Below are 15,946 nucleotides of genomic sequence, written 5' to 3'. Positions count from 1 at the left end.
GAAGGAAGGAAGGAAGGAAGGAAGGGAAGTAGGGAGGGAGGGACTTCAGGGATAGAGAAGGCCCCTCTGGGTTCCCTTTGAGCCTAAGATGATATGGGCCGGAGCATGGAGAAAATAAGTCCTACTGCAAATTGCCATCTGGTTGGTACTGGCTGAGCCTTCTTTACTGGTTGTTGATCAGCCCTGATATGGGTCTGTCCACCTCTATTGCCTGTCTTGTCCTGTGAACTCACAGCCAATGCCTCGGCCTGTGTAAACTCCATTATGTGGCCTTCTGTGCAATAGGTCCCTACGGACAGCCCTGTTAGGAGAAGGAGAAGGAGCAGAAATTGGAGGCTAAGAAGAAAGATTTAATCTCTAGGTCTTACTTCCAATCACTTTAGTTCACTGCACTGAGAAATGGTCACAGGTGGCCTTCCTGATCTTTGACTCGGGTTAGTGAGGATGATTATTCGGCTAAGATCTTTGAGCGCTGCTAGGTGCTAGGGATTCAAGGTGAGCAAAACAAACGGGGGTCTCTGTCTACTCAGAGCTTATAGCCTAGTACTTTATAGCCTAGGCACTTCTCAAATAATCATAAATGAATGTATAATTATCGGCTCAATTAAGTACTCAAACTGAATTAAGAAATGCAGTATACAAAGCTTCCTCACCTGACCTGTGGGAGTTCATGGTAGCTCTCCTGAGGAAGTGACACGAGCTGAGACATGAAGCCAGCTGTTACTAATTGAAAGTGGATGAGGAAAGAGCATCTTCCAGGAAGATAGGATGGCTTGTGCAAAGGTCCTGTGGTCAAAAGAAGCATGTCCTAGTTGATGGACTGATGGCCAGGGTGGCTGGAAGGCAAAATGCAAACTAGATAAAGCAGGTGAGGTGGGGACGGTCAGACCACACCTGAACTTCTAGGCCAAGGTAAGGATTTTGGTCTTGATTTCAAGAGGAATGGGAAACCAGTTAACAAGGGAGAAAAGGGGGAGGGGACAGAATGGATTTGCACTTGAAAAAGATTTTCCTGACTGTTTAGTGGAGAACAGATGGAGAGTATCAATGTGTTCAATGGGTCATCTTAGTTTCCTGCTGTTTCCTATCTTCCACTTTGGGAAGTTGAAGTCTATAGAATGTGCTGGAGCTTTATGAAGAGAGATGTATTTCTAAATTCTGAACATCCACTATTCAGCCTCAGCTCAGAACCTGCAAAAATGAACTATCATCCTTGAAGTGGCACCCCTCCTTTCCTAACTTGGCAGAGCCTCGAGTGGCCATGACCCAAATCAAGCCCAGCATTCTGATTTGGATGGGGACCCCAGCCTCCCTGAGAGCTATCTGGAGGGAAAGCAGCTAAGCCGTGGATTGGAGGAGCTGGGAAGAGGAAGGTGGGGGGCCACAGGGGAGCCAGAGAAGCAGAAAGGTGAGAGTACCAGGGGGAACCAGGCAGTGTCACGGCCCCCCGTGCTGGGTGTGCACGCACAATGACACAGACAAGCCTGCCACCTCCACTAACTCCAAGGGCCTCTCCATTTGACTAGTGGCTGCTCTGTCCTCGTTGTCCCAGCTTGCTGCTCTTAAAGAACCTGCTTTTGTTTCATTTAGGACCAGAGTCCTTCCTTTTTTCGTTTCAATAAGCATTCATTGATCACAGCTTATATGTATGGATACACTCAGGATCAACAACTCCCCCAAACCCTCTTACACACACACACACACACACACACACACACACACACACACACACACACACACGGTCCTCACCATTGAGCATCCTGCCTATTTTTGGGAGCTAGATATGTAAACAATCGGCCCTTAGAAGGCAGAATGGACTAAGCACTGAGTGTAGACCACCAAATGAGCCCGTTTGCTTGGGACAGTCTCAGTTGAAGTTTCTGTGTAATTATTAATCGTGCTCTCCTTCATTCTCAAAATCGCCCCAGTTTGGGTGATAAATTACGTGTGGTCATCCTAACAATACTCCATGGCTGTGCAGAGGCATGAACAGTATTTATAGGAATTCGGGAGACATCACAGAGTAAATAATATATAAGCTGAGTCCTTGAAGAATGAGCCACGGTCAGCTCCTAGAGCAGGGAAATGGAGCATCCCAGTCTTGGAAAGCAGAACCAGCAAGGGTGTGGAGGCATCTCTAAGTAGAGTCTGCATAGGAGAGGATGAGCACAGTTTACCTATAACCTACCCAGGGTCAGCGAACTTTTCATGGAAGGTTTCAGCCAGTAAATATTCCAGGTATCGTGTTGTCACTACTCAACCCTCCCACTGTTGAGGAAAGCAGCCATGGATCATGGTGAATGAACAGGTGTGGCTGTGTTCCAATAAAACTTTATTTGCAAAAACAGGCAGCTTCAGGATTTGGTATGGGTGTAGTTTGCCATCCCCCGACTTGAAGGAAAGATGTAAGAGATAAGCCAGGGAAGTCAGGTAGAAGCCATATGACGAAAGGTCTCGACTACTTGACCTTTTTTTTTTTTTTTTTAATAATAAGGTTTTGAGCATAGGAATGGATCATCTAAAGGTCCTGGGGTTTACTGTCAGGGTTTGGAGGGCACTGCAGGAAAGCAAGGAGCAACAGTGAGGAAAGCAGGCTGGCTCGGTTCTGGGCATCTCCCTTGGGGTCAGATCTGTGTGCACTGGAGAACACTGGCCCCATCCTACAGAGTCTTCCTTTCTGTTTAATCATTCCCTCCCATTCCTTGCCCTCAGGGGGTTTCACACTCTGTTGGGCAGACACAGTGACAAGATGCTACCCCATCCTTTCCCTTGGAGTGAAAGCAAACAGTGACCACTTTCCCCCTCCCCCACGTTCCCCTACCCTTCCCCTCCCCTCCCAGACCGGGGCTGGGCTGTGGAATGTGGCAAGGGGAGCTCTGCCCCCAGAATTCCCCATGGACTCTGGTGCCTTCACAGTTTAATTATCGCAGTGGACCCTTGGGTGCAGAGCTGGAAGGGGAAACACTTGGCCACCTGCCATCGGCGGTGTGCCCCCAAGCCCTCCAGAGTGCAAGGCTCACCTTTCCCATGAATATCCCAATAGAACTTTCAGATTCCCTCCCACACTGTGGGAAATCCAGCTTCCTCAGGGTCCAAGAGAGGAAGGGTGTTTGGCTTCTCCTGGTCGTATCTTGCTTCAAGGTTCCACTCCAGGAATTATGTCTTGCTCCCCTTTCTTTCTCTGTCTTGCTTGTGAGGCCCCTTTTGCTCTGCGTGCAAATTCATGGGCTTGGCCCCTTCTCTTTCTTCCTGTCTCATGTGTGCATCCTTTACTAAAGATGCAGGAGCTAAGCCTGCCAGGACTCACTCACTCCAGGCATAAAATTCAAGTGGGCACCAAGAACTCAATAATCAGGACAAATACTTTTTTCATGAAAAAAAAAAATTTTAATCAACATCAGTGACAAAAATACATGATAAACAGAACAGAAAACTTTTAAAGGATGACAGGATCAGTGTTACCAATCCTTCCCTTTGCCTTGTATTCCAGTATGGCTAGGCAGCACACTTTTATTGATCCAGTTTTTATCTCCATTACTGAGTTTTTGACACCCTTTGGCCTTACTCACCCAGCCCTGGTCTCCTCCAGAAGTTGATGCCAGAGGTGGGCTATGCCACAGAGCAAGAGTGAGTTAAGCTTCACAGAGGAGGTAATGTCTTCAAATCCCTCTCCTATCTGCATTGAAGGAATTTCTCACTGTCCATTTTCTCCTGCACAGCTTGGCCTGCCACTCTTTTGATGGGACCTGTTTTCCCAACCAACACCTTCTTTCTCCTCTCTTCTGCTGAGTGTTACAGTTTTCCATCTTTGACGCCCTGGCTTTGTTTCCCCAGGAAGTTGGTGGGGAACTTTAAATTCCTAGTACCTTAGCTCCTAATACCCTTCCTTTTACCCTTTCTGCTTTGCCCTTATTATCTGACACTGTATATTTTATTTATATACCTTGTTATCATCTGTCCACTGCTCCCATCTCCACAGGCCCCCAACCAGGATGCAAGCCCCATGAATGCTGAGATTTTTTCTTTTTTGGCTAACAATTGTGAACAGTTCCTAGCACAGAGTGGGCACTCAGTAAACATTTGTTGAATGAGTGAATAACAATTGAGTTCCTTTTCTTTGATCTTTCCCCTCACAGCAGACTAGGCCCTCTTTAGTAGTCAAAGGATGGTTAAATCTTTTTCCTAAGTGAAAGAACACCTGCCCTGGGCCTTCATCCTAAGCCATGCAAAAAGAGAGCAGGAGCTTTAAAATCATAGTTATTATTTAACAAGTCCAAGGTAGGCAATAGAAAAACTACTTTCCAGAGCAAACTCCAGGGTTTTCAAGGTATATCGTGCATTTTTCCCTCTTTAAATGGGGAGTGACATTCAAGAGAAGATTTGAATTCCGTGTAAGTTGAGTCAACATTGATTCTCTTTGCAACCTTGGCCAAGACACTTTAAGTCTTAGTTTTGATTATTGTATCTATAAAATGAGTGTATTGATTTCAGCACTACCAATGTCACAAAGTCACTGTGAGCTCAAGCAAGAAGCTGATGGATGTGGCTGGATATGCTTTGGGATGTATAAATCACCGTGCAGATACAGAGGTGTATGAAATCTTGCTAACACTTGCCTAGGGGGCAAGGGGACTTCTGATGAGACCCTAGCAAAAGCAACAATCTGGTCCTAACCTTCTCATTTTACAGACAGAGAAACTGAGGGCCAGGCCATGATGTGCCTAGGGTCAAATCCAGAGCTAATACAGGAGACTTATGGATAGAAGCCAGGTGTCCTGCCTCCAGGTGCAATTTCTGGCCTCTTTGAGCATCTCGGTTGCTAATTCCACCAGAACAGGGATCTTAGGCTCAATCACCATGGCTGGAGAATTCCTGACTTTCAGAATCCCAGTCCTTCCCAAACAGCCTAGGGAGGGAAGCATTTTAAATAAAATCTTTTACCATCCCTTCCATTTCTGAGATTCATTTCTGAGTGGCATCTGAATGAGAATTTTACAGACATTTCATTTCTCATCCTTGTTATCATTCCTTTGCTGTCCTCCAGGAGCAGGTTATGACTGAAACCTCTGTGAGGCCCAAGGTGTAAATCTCCCGGAGTGGGAACTTATGTCCTGGGAGGCACGTCATCAGGCTGGCAGCTTCTCCATATGCAGTGTGATCACTGCAGGAGGCAACAGGGCCCTGAAAAGGGCAGAAAGGCACAGAGAGATTCGGTTTTTTTAGTGTCATCCTTCCTGTGTGTTCCTTAATAACTGAAATTTACACATGTGGGGGAAAATTCCAATTTCCCCTGGAAGGCCTGGAAGGAAAAGTCAGAGGCATCAGACTATCTTGCAAGTGGGTGTGTCCCCAGGGCTCTATTGATCTGACTGGGGATCTTTTTACTTCTTACAGAGTGTGTGGCTGTGACCATGACTGTGAACTAGAGTTTTGTGCCTTTGTGGGTCTGTGACTACATCTCTGGGATATTGTGTGTGTGTGTGTGTGTGTGTGTGTGTGTGTGTGTGTGTGGTCATCACTCCTGTCTTTGTTACGATGTGCAGTTCAACATGTGTTTTAAAAAAAAAAAAAATTATTTCTCATTTCCTGCATAAATTACTCCATGTAAAAGGCCAACCAGAGCTCAATTCCTAGCATCCTTTTTCAATAAAGAAATATTATCACAGCCTAGTCCCAAAACTAGTCCCAGGAGACGCTTTTCCTAGATTCTTTGTCAAACAAAATGTCAGCAACTCACCAAATGATGAGAAGAAGAATTCTTGTTTATCTCCCAAGTGAGGCAGACCTGAAGCAGCTCAGCCTCTTTGCATCCTTTCCCTGGCGAGGTAGGCAGCAGGCCGGTGGGCGGGTGGGCAGGGGTGCTGAGGAGGCCACCGTGAAACCCTTGGACTCTGCTCTTTCATTTTGCTCTTTCCCCAGCTTTGTGACTTTGGGCAAGTCACAAAGTCACTGTTTAACCTCAGTTTTCTCTTTTAAAAACAGGACTAGGTGCACCTGGGTGGCTGATTGGGTAAGCATCTGACTCTTGGTTTTGGCTCAGGTCATGGGCCGAACTCATGGTTTGTGAGTTCAAGCCCCACATCGGGCTCTATGCTGACAGCACAGAGCCTGCTTGGGATTCTCTCTCTCTCCCTCTTTCTCTTTCCCTCCTCTGCTCTCTCTCTCTCTCTCAAAATAAATAAATAAATAAACTTAAAAATATTTTTTAATTAAAAAATACAGGACTAATAACACATACTTTATAGGGCTATTACAAGAATTAAATTATAAATTGAGGGTGCCTGGGTGGCTCAGTCAGTTGAGCATCTGACATCTGCTTAGGTCATGATCTTGCGGTCAGTGGGTTTGAGCCTCCCACATTAGGCTCTGTGCTGACAGCTTGGAGCCTGGAGCCTGCTTCGAGTTCTGTGTCTCCCTCACTCTCTTTCTGCCCCTCCCCCACTCACACTCTGTCTCTCTCTCTCAAATATAAATAAACATTAAAAAAAATTTAATTATAAGTTGGATAACACAGCCCTTTGTAAAGGGCATTAGCATGTTGTGCGTACATGTCCTCTGCCGAATGTATACATTATTTGCTCCTTTATTCAACAAATATTTATTGAACACCCAATATGTCCAAAATACATATTAGGCTCTGCAACAATATATAGGCTTGAGATTCAGTTTACGATCTAGTGGAGTAGACAAAGTGGCAAACAGGCTATCACAATTTGGTGGGGTAAGTGCTAAGAGAATAGCACATAGGATATTCTTTTTTTTTTTTTAATGTTTATTTTTGAGAGAGAGAGTGTGACTGGGGGCGGGGCAGAGAGAAAAGGAGACACAGAATCTGAAGCAGGCTGCAGGCTCTGAGCTGTCAGCACAGGGCCCGATGCAGGGCTTGAACCCGTGAACTGGGAGATCATGACCTGAGCTGAAGTCCAGCACTTAACCGACTGAGCCACCCAGGCGCCCCAGCATGTGGGAATGGCAAGGGAGTGGTCAGGAAAGGGGCTGAGTGAGCCCAGCTGAGCAGAAAGGGAGGGTAGAGACAGGCAGGGCTTTGCAGAGATCTTGAAAGGGCTTTCAATGGGGCTGAAAGTTTCTCCAAGAAAGGAAATCCTGCTGGAAAAGTTAAGTAACTTCTCTAAAGTCAGGCTGGTCTTAGTTGCCTTAACAGGGACATTTGCTCTCCATGATGGATTCCCAGTCACCAATCTCTAATTTGTGTCTGGTCCAATTTTTCCCAAGTTTCTTGACTGCCTTTGGCATTCCTGTTCATCCATTCATTACCTCATTTAATAAATATACATTGAGGGGCGCCTGGGTGGCTCAGTCGGTTGAGCATCCAACTTCGGCTCAGGTCATGATCTCATGGTCCATGAGTTCGGGCCTCGCGTCGGGCTCTGTGCTGACAGCTCAGAGCCTGGAGCCTGCTTTGGATTCTGTGTCTCCCTCTCTCTCTGCCCCCTCCCCCCACTCATGCTCTATCTTTCTCTCTCAAAAATAAATAAACATTAAAAAAAATTTTTTTAATAAATACACATTGAGCCTGAAACTAGGCCAGAGCTAGAAGCACGAATGTGAGGAACACCTTGCTCAGGAAGCTCAGAGCTTAATGGGAGGGACACCTATAGGGATATGTAACAATAATTTAGTGAGATATAGCCTGGAATTCATGGCCAAGAACTTTGGACTTTATCTTATAAGAAATATGGTCCCAGTTTTTAGGGGAGCAGAAAGGAGGAAATAACTTACCCTATGTGCAATAAGGTGGCATGGAGAGAAAACAATACAGAGCTGAATCTTGAAGGATGACAAGATCTAAGTGAATTGTCATTACTATCATTGTCATTAATGACAACAGTTACCATTTGTTAAAGGCTAGTCTGGGTCACTGCTGAGTACTTTATTATCTGCTAAGCACATCCACATAAAATCCTAATAAACAGTTTGTGAGTTAGCTATTATTGTTTGCATTTTACAGAAATAGGAAAACCAAGACTTATAGAAGCCACATAGCTAGGAAGAAAGAGATCTAGGATTTGAATCCAAGTTTGTCTCACTTCACAGCCTTTTCCACTCTGCTGGACTATCTCTCCACATTCATTAATGATATTAGTAAGAGTCATATGAAATAATAGTTTGGTCAAAAGCTCTTCATTCAGAGACACATTGAAATATAGGGAATTATAATGCCTTTGGCAATAAGTAATGATAGTGAAATAGCTAACTTTCAAACAAACTGATTAAGCATTCATTGGAATTAGTATTTTCCAGGACTAGTCCCTCTTCGTGTGACTGGAATGATACTTTCAATGATCTACAAGGACAAGGTGCTAACCTATGTATATATGGAGAGTATAAAAGAAATAAATGACACATATCTTGTCTTCAAAGACATATGGTGCCATTGAGGATATCAGATTAACACAGAAAGCAGAAGTTGACAAAATAGATTAAGATTGAGGGTCAATCACAGGCTGGAGGTACAAGAGGTTGACTTCATGCAGTTGCAGAAGGTCAGAGAAAGGCAAGACTTGAGACTGTCTTTGAGGAAAGAGGACCTGAGTAAGTGCAGGACTTGATGGACCTGGACAGCCAAGAGAGAAGGGGAGCACAAGGCCTTCTAGAAGGGCATGGTGGCCTAGCGAGGGGGCACAGGGCTCAGACATGGCATGTGCTAGGTTGTGAGACAGTGGCAGCCCAGCCTGGCTGGGGAAAGGTTTGGGTTGAAAGGACCAGGGGATTAGGTAAAGAGGTAGGTTTGGGCTGATTATGGAGGATAACGATAGAAGCTAAGAAATTTGGATTTTGTCTTCTTAGGCCCTGGCAAGCCATTGTAGACAGGGCCTAAGGACAGGGGACAATCAGTGTAAACAAGTCTATGAATTATCTTAGCTTCCAAGGAGGCCCTGTCTTCTTAGAGGATTGGAATCTGGTCTCTTTGAGATCAGCCTTGTTGCTCTGGTGATATGTGAGGCTAGGACAGTTGAGTTTAACAGCTGACCAAGAGCAGTCAGAGAATGAGATCACACTGTCAGCCAGGTCCAGCCTCTTGTGTACCGACAATGATGAAAACTGATGATGATGATGGTGATGGTGATAGGGATGGTGATGATGATGATGATGATGATGGGGATGATGATGATGATGATGGTGGTGGTGATGATGATGATGATGGGGATGATGGGGATGATGATAATGATGATGGGGATGATGATGATGGTGGTGATGATGATGATGGGGATGATGGGGATGATGGAACAGAATTCAAAGCGTGAAGGGTTTTGGCCAATGTCACCTAGCAAAGCCATGGCCTGGCTGGATCGAGCTGTCATGCATCCTTAGCTTGCTCGGCCCAGCAAGGAGGTGAGAGCAGCCTTAGACTGTCACAAATGTCCATTATTGGAGAGGTGCCCGAGGGCCCCTCCACCACTGCACTTACACCAGAATTGGTACTGGGGTGGGCTCCAGAGTGAGAACAGGCTCTTTCAAGCCTCTTAGGCCAAAGGAGACAATGACTCTGGTGTTTTTTGCTCCTGGGATAGATACAGCATGGGGCAGCTTTCCAAAGTGGCCTTTGGTTTGGGCTTCTGGCCAGAGATTTCAGAGACCCAGTTCACTACTGTCCTGTTCATCTACAAAAAGTACAAGTTGGCAAAACAGGCAAAGGTGTTTCCTGGGGAAGCCTGCCCGTCTTTGTCAGAGGGCGCCCTGGTTTACAACTTGGACAGGCAGGGAGAGGCCTGACCAGGGCTAAAGAAAGAACTAGGGGTGGGAGCCACCCCATTCCCTGGAGATCTCGTAGAGACAGAAGGGACTCCATCTTTAAGATGAAGCTCCTGCTTCCTTCTTTGTCCCTGAAATATCTGGGCCATCAGGTCACACAGAGCCCATGTCTTCCCATCCATCTCTCTCTCTCTCTCTCTCTCTCTCTCACTGTCTGCCTCCCTGCCTGTCAGGCTGCCTGATAATTAAGCCCATGTCCAGCCTCAGGATCAGGGCAGTAGTGTCACGGGCTGCATGCTGGCCTCTAGAGGAAAAGGATTTTGTATGGCAACAAGAGGGAGGGTGGTGTATCCTCTCTGGCCAAGATCTAACAAGTCACATTCTGGCCCCTCCTTCAGGCGAGGCAGCCTTGAGTGAAGAGGGGCAGCATGGCTCACAGAGCTGCCCCAGGATAAGAGGGGTGGCCACGACCCACGAGCAGGCTCCTCCCCATACCCCACAACCCCAGACTGTCTCTCATTCTCCTCAGTGCTTTCTGTCATGTGAGTTGCCCTCCTTATGCTCAGAGGGATCACTGGCAGTGACAGAACAGAGATTACAAGCTGTATTTCTGCCTTGAAGCTTTCTCCAGGCTGTTGGGAACTGGGTGGTTGTCAGTTCTAGGAAAGGAGAAATCTATGTGTGTTGTAGCCCTGAAGTGGTGCCCTGCGTGGGGGCAGGCTGGTGTCACTCAGAGCATCCTCCCTCTCTCAAATGTGTATTTTATTAGTGCCTGAGTGGGGCCAGGGATGGCCGGCTTCCCTTCCCTAACATTGGTGTGATTCCTGCCTGGGGGGCTCTGGATCCACAGGGCCACCTTAGGGGTGGCGGTTGGAGGCAGAGGTAGAGCTAGAGCAGAAAGACAGACAAAAAAGCATGTGGCTACACCAGGACATCAGGAAGGAGCTCTCTCTTTAGTGCCAGAAGGGACACAATTAAAGCAGAGGCTGAAGGACCAGGCAGGCGGGCCTTCCAACCTTCCATGCCCTGACCCAGACCCTCTCCCCCCACCCCTGCCACTGTGGGCTTTGGCAGAGGTGAGGGTGGTGAGGCCAAGAACCAGAAGCAGCAGCATCCATACATTACAGGGTACAATTATTTCCTTATCATCAAGACTCTGAACACCTCCAAGACGGAGTTGTGTGTGTGTGTGTGTGTGTGTGTGTGTGTGTGTGCGCGATCTTTGTATGCCCAGGCCCTGCTATGTTGAAGGTCCAAAATACGTAGAGGCTAAATCTGCGCTGCCCAGAAGAGGGGAGGAAGGAAGAGTAAAAAACTACCCAAGAGCAGAGGTTTCATCAGCCGAGTAGGCTCCAGACACCTGGGAAATGAGGCAGGGGAGGCAGACATCCTCAGAGCTCCCAGGAGGGCACACCCCACAACTCAGGGCACAGCCACCTGCTTTCTTGCGGGAGCCCAGCATTTACTCGGCTCTTCTTAATGCGGCCCCTCCCTTTGGATTGGTAAGAAACACGAGAGCAAAGAGAAGTGGGGTAGGTTGGAAGAGCAAACTGTCTAGAGCCAGAAGATGTGCCACTTGCTGGTTGTGGTTTTAGGCAAGCCCTGGTACCCGACTTTCCTCAGCCTCATTATCCACATCTGTAAAATGGGAACAACCGGCTGGCAAAGAAAAAGGCGTCTCTCATACACCACAGACAGGATGTAAATTGGTGTGACCTTCCTGTGAGTCATTGTAAAAGTTTTTAAAAACGAACATCCCTTTGGATTTGGCAGCTCCCACATCTAGAAACTTATCCTAAGACAATGAGCACGTCTGGAGCAAAATTCAGTGATGAGAATGGGCATAACAGATAACAGCAAAAACTAGAAATAATCTGAACAAGTGGTAGAAATTTGGCTGAATAATTATAGTGTGTCCATAAATGGAATGCCATTTAGCCACAGGATTACAGTGTATATTTTCCTTATATGCAAAGATATTTATGATATGTCGCTAAATTTAAAAGGCTGATTACAGAACAGTCTATATAGGATGGCACTGTTTTTAGGAAAGAAGAGTTTTATTCTACATATTAACTATGGTTATCTTTGCATTGTGGGATTACAACTAACTTAAATTTTCTCTGTCTTACTTAACTATTTTGTACTAATCAGCATCTATTGTTTTGTAAAGATAATGAAAATTAAGTTGTATTAAAATATTGACCTTTACAGGTTGTTTTAAGAGTTAGGGGCACCTGGGTGACTCAGTCGATTAAGCGTCTGACTTCAGCTCAGGTCACGATCTCGTGGTTCGTGAGTTCGAGCCCCGCATCTGTGCTCACGGCTCGGAGCCTGGAGCCTGCTTTGGATTCTGTGTCTACCTCTCTGTCTCTGCCCCTCCCCCACTTACGTGTTGTCTCTCTCTGTCTCTGAAAAATGAATAAACCTTGAAAAAAATTGTTTTAAAAAGAGTTAAAGAAGATATTACATACAAAAGTTGTTTGTAAACTGAAAAGTTACAGATATAAGACAGGGTCTCTGCCCATGAGGAACTTCCAGTTTGGAAAGACATGACAGATACATAAGATAACTATAGCATGAGACAGAATGTGGCAAGAGCTGTCAGAGAACGATAAACAGCATGTTACTTGGAAACACGGAGGAGGTAAAATTACTTATGGTTCTAGAGGAGAGCGCCAGAATGTTTGAGTTGAATATTGAAGAACGGTTAAGGTTCTGTCAGGTAGAAATATAGAACTGGGGCAGCAAGCAAAGCAGGAAACTGTGGTACAGATTTGGAGGATGGAAAAAGTTTGTGTTTGGATGGAGGGTAGAGACCCTGCGGGTGGCAGAGAAAAGGAGAGTCTAGAAGGGTATTACGGGGCCAGGCTGCAGACACCTTGAAGGCTGCACTTGGTAAAATGCCATCAGTGAACCTTTGTTGGTGCCTTCTATGAATAGGGAGCCACTGAAAGTTCTGGGAGAGGAGCTGACACCGGCATAAACCCATCAGGGGTAGTGAGGTTCTACCTTCTCTGGGGCCTGGGATGGATGCAGAATAAGGGCGTCTGCCTAGGAAGCTCAGTCTGGAGGCACCTGATGAGCTGGAGGGGCAAACTGTGGGGACAAGGAGGGGCTTGGCCACCATGGTTCTGTGACGGGGCATGAAAGGGAGGGAGGACCATCTTCTGCTCTGACTGCAAAGGGATGGGAAGTGGTAGAAGAATGAAATGAAAGGGTGATCTTGGAAGGAACTAGGACACCTCTCCCAGCGTGGCTGCCTGCGGGGGCAGAGAACTGGGAGCCATTCACAGAATTCACCCAAGGCCCCAGGGAGGAGGAACAGGCTGGGGGCATGAGGAGTGTGACAAGAGCAATCTGGTGCTCAAGATGTGTTCCCCTCAGTGGTCCTGATCCCTTGGGCCTCTCTGTGTGGTATCCCAGGGGCTGGCAGTGGCCAGGGGGGACCTGGCCCCCTGCTGCTTTGAATGTGTCTCTATTCCTCAGCTCCTGGGAGGCATCTGAGGGGTGGGGAGGAAGGTTGTTTCAACCCAGTGAGTTTTTGTTAATGGAAATTCATTAAGCAACCCACCTATCTTGGAAGCTTCTCTCAGCCCCTCCCACCCTCCTAGCATGCCCCAGCTCACTCTTTCCTGCAGGTGGGAATTCATACCCCCTCAGGACCCCGGATACTCTGTCTCTGTCTCTGCCACTCTCACCCCCAGGGAGGCGCATGCGCGTGTGCGTGTGCGTGCACACACACACACACACACACACACACACACACACCCCGGAAGGGAGGCGGGAAAGTCTTGTTCAGGCAAATGTCTAAATTTCCATTTCCCCACTGCAACTCCCAGCCTGGGCCACTGTTTAGCTCCTCCTGTTGTCATGTCACTAGTTAATTACATGCTTTACTGAGGTGCAAATGTGTTTTTACAAGGAGACCAAGATGGTGTTAACTAGAAAGGAGCTGTGAATGTTAAAAGATGCATTTACCTCTGGTTGTAGGGCCGGGCTCTCGGCTGTATGCCCCCCGGTGCTGCCCTAAAAATGCAGCCCAGGCATCGAGCAGCTCTCGTCCACCCTCCATCCCGTGACCCTGCCATCCTAGCCCTAAGCGCAGCCTCCTTGGGGTCAAATTAGCACCTGGATTCATAAGAAGAAAATTAACATAAGTGTCTGGGAAGTGTCAGGTCAGCCCTTAGGACAGTACAGACCACCAACCTCAGTTTCTGAACATCTAAGTTCATTTCAAATATTGAGAACCAAAATGATTCACTTCGATCTAAAAATAAATCAGTGAGTGGTGCAGCCAAAGCCACCTGTAGGCCAAGGCTGTCCTTCACTGCCAGGCTCTGCTCGGGGTCCACTGCCCTCCTGACTCTTCATCCCTTCTGCCCACAGACCTCCTCCCCACCCCCAGTAGTGTCTCCCCAAACCCCAGCCAAAGTCTGCCAATGGAAAAGGATCTGAGACTCAGATGCACATCTGGAAAGGTTGTGACTACTACCCTTCCTTTGAGTTCCCTACAGTTTAGAACAGGAAGCCAGCTCTGCCCTGCCCAGGGCCCAGAGTCACTCAGAGACCTGCCCACACGCTGGGGGAGAGAGGACCGAACATACAACCGATATCAGGAGACCAGAAGGTTGACAACAGGGCACTTGGAACCGTGACAAGGATTTGGGCTCTAAAATGGCTCAGTGGGCCTGAACAGCCACACTGAAGAGAGAGACTGGCTTGGCACATATGGCAGGGAGGTCTGTAGAGCAAATGGAATGCTCTCTCACAACCAGAGTGGGCACCCCCTTGTCCTCTGACCCCCCAGGGCCTCTAACCCCTTCTGAGAGCTGCTCTACCCTTTTTTACAGGTGCTCTGGCACCAGGTGACAGGAAGAATTTCTGGCCCAGCTGGGAGTGAGAAGAGGGAGTGAGTCTCCTGAGGGCCATCCTCGAGTCCGCCAGGATCACCCGAACAGTAAGAAATGCTTCTCCATCCTTAAGCACATGTTTAAACCCTCCAGGCAGATGATCTTTTCTTCTGAAAGCCTCGAGAAGCAGCCCATCACATTAGCTGGCACTTAGCATATACGACCTAGGAACACACACCTCGTATCATTTTGCTTCACATCTTTCCCCCTTAGCTCCTTGAGGACAGGGCCAGGGTTGTGCCTTATCCCTACGTACCTCTCTTTCTTCTGTGCAGTCTGGGAACAATGAAGTGATGTTGATGCAGATGGACAGGCTGTTGCTTACATCCACAGTGATGATAACATTGTACAACCTTCTGGAGCAAGCATTATCACCTATGAACCGCCTACGGGCGTTTGTTAAAAAGCACAACCTGGACCTCGCACCAGAGAGTCTGATTTCTAAGCCGAGGTTAAGACCGAAGCTGCACCCCAAGTGTTTTTGATGAGCACAGAGGAAACTGAGTTCCAGGTGTCTGATGAACTCTGCGAAATGGTTCTTTAGAATGTATAAGGCATTTTGAATGGAGAATCTCATTTAATCTTCTTATCAGATAGGGGTTTTTTTAATCCCCTTAAGTAACTTCATGATCTCAAAGACATAAGTATAGGCAGGGATTTAGGAATCCGGTTATCCAGAACAACCCTTTTTTCTTTCCAGTAAGCCATGATAAGGGCTGGATCTGTTATGGTGAGATTGGGCCCCAACTCCAAAGGACGCTGCCCAGGACTTTGGAAGTTTCTCTGCTGTTCTAGAGCTGCCATGACCTTACAGTTCATCAGCCTTCATTTTGGGGGGCAGTCATCATTGCCCGATTCCTCACAAAAGCTGGTTTCCTTGGAGAGAGGGAAAGGGAGACAGTTAACCAGAAAGGTGAATGTTCCCAGGGCCAGCTCCCCAAGTTAGCAAGGCCAGAGATATTCCAGAGGACCACACGGGCAAGAACTGGCTCACAGTGCTTGTCCCAGTTCCTATGCCTTCTAGCCATGTGGGGAGCTCTGTGTCTCAAGCAGTGGGGAGCACACTGAAGCATGCTGTGGCTCCTAGAGGTAAACGCCAGAGAAAAAGACATATCTAGGGGGATCAAGGCTTCACCCTTGAGCAAAGGGATTTGGCAGTGTCCATTTCAGGGACAAGTTGACAATCTTTTCAACAGCCTTCAACGAGCCTGTGTGCACGGCCATGTCAAAGGGAGATCACTGAAGACAGTAGTTGTGGTGAGGGCTTAAAGAAGATGGAGAGAGAGAGAGAGAGAGAGAGAGAGAGAGAGAGAGAAAAG

At 47.3% G+C, this 15,946-nt stretch overlaps 1 protein-coding gene across 2 annotated transcripts in view; it reads left to right on the top strand.

Annotated features, from left to right (window-relative positions):
* The window catches only part of PKNOX2 (PBX/knotted 1 homeobox 2), a 282,247-nt gene that overhangs the window by 169,822 nt on the left and 96,479 nt on the right, over nucleotides 1-15,946 (top strand). For both annotated transcript variants that reach the window (XM_049654902.1, XM_049654896.1), the window contains exon 3: nucleotides 14,568-14,674. The gene's annotated coding sequence lies outside the window, so the exon portion shown is untranslated. The remainder of the gene's footprint in view (nucleotides 1-14,567; nucleotides 14,675-15,946) is intronic.

This window comes from Panthera uncia, chromosome D1 (genome assembly GCF_023721935.1).
Source record: "Panthera uncia isolate 11264 chromosome D1, Puncia_PCG_1.0, whole genome shotgun sequence".
NCBI classification, from domain to species: Eukaryota; Metazoa; Chordata; class Mammalia; order Carnivora; family Felidae; genus Panthera; species Panthera uncia.
This window is presented reverse-complemented; position numbering and strand designations above follow the sequence as displayed.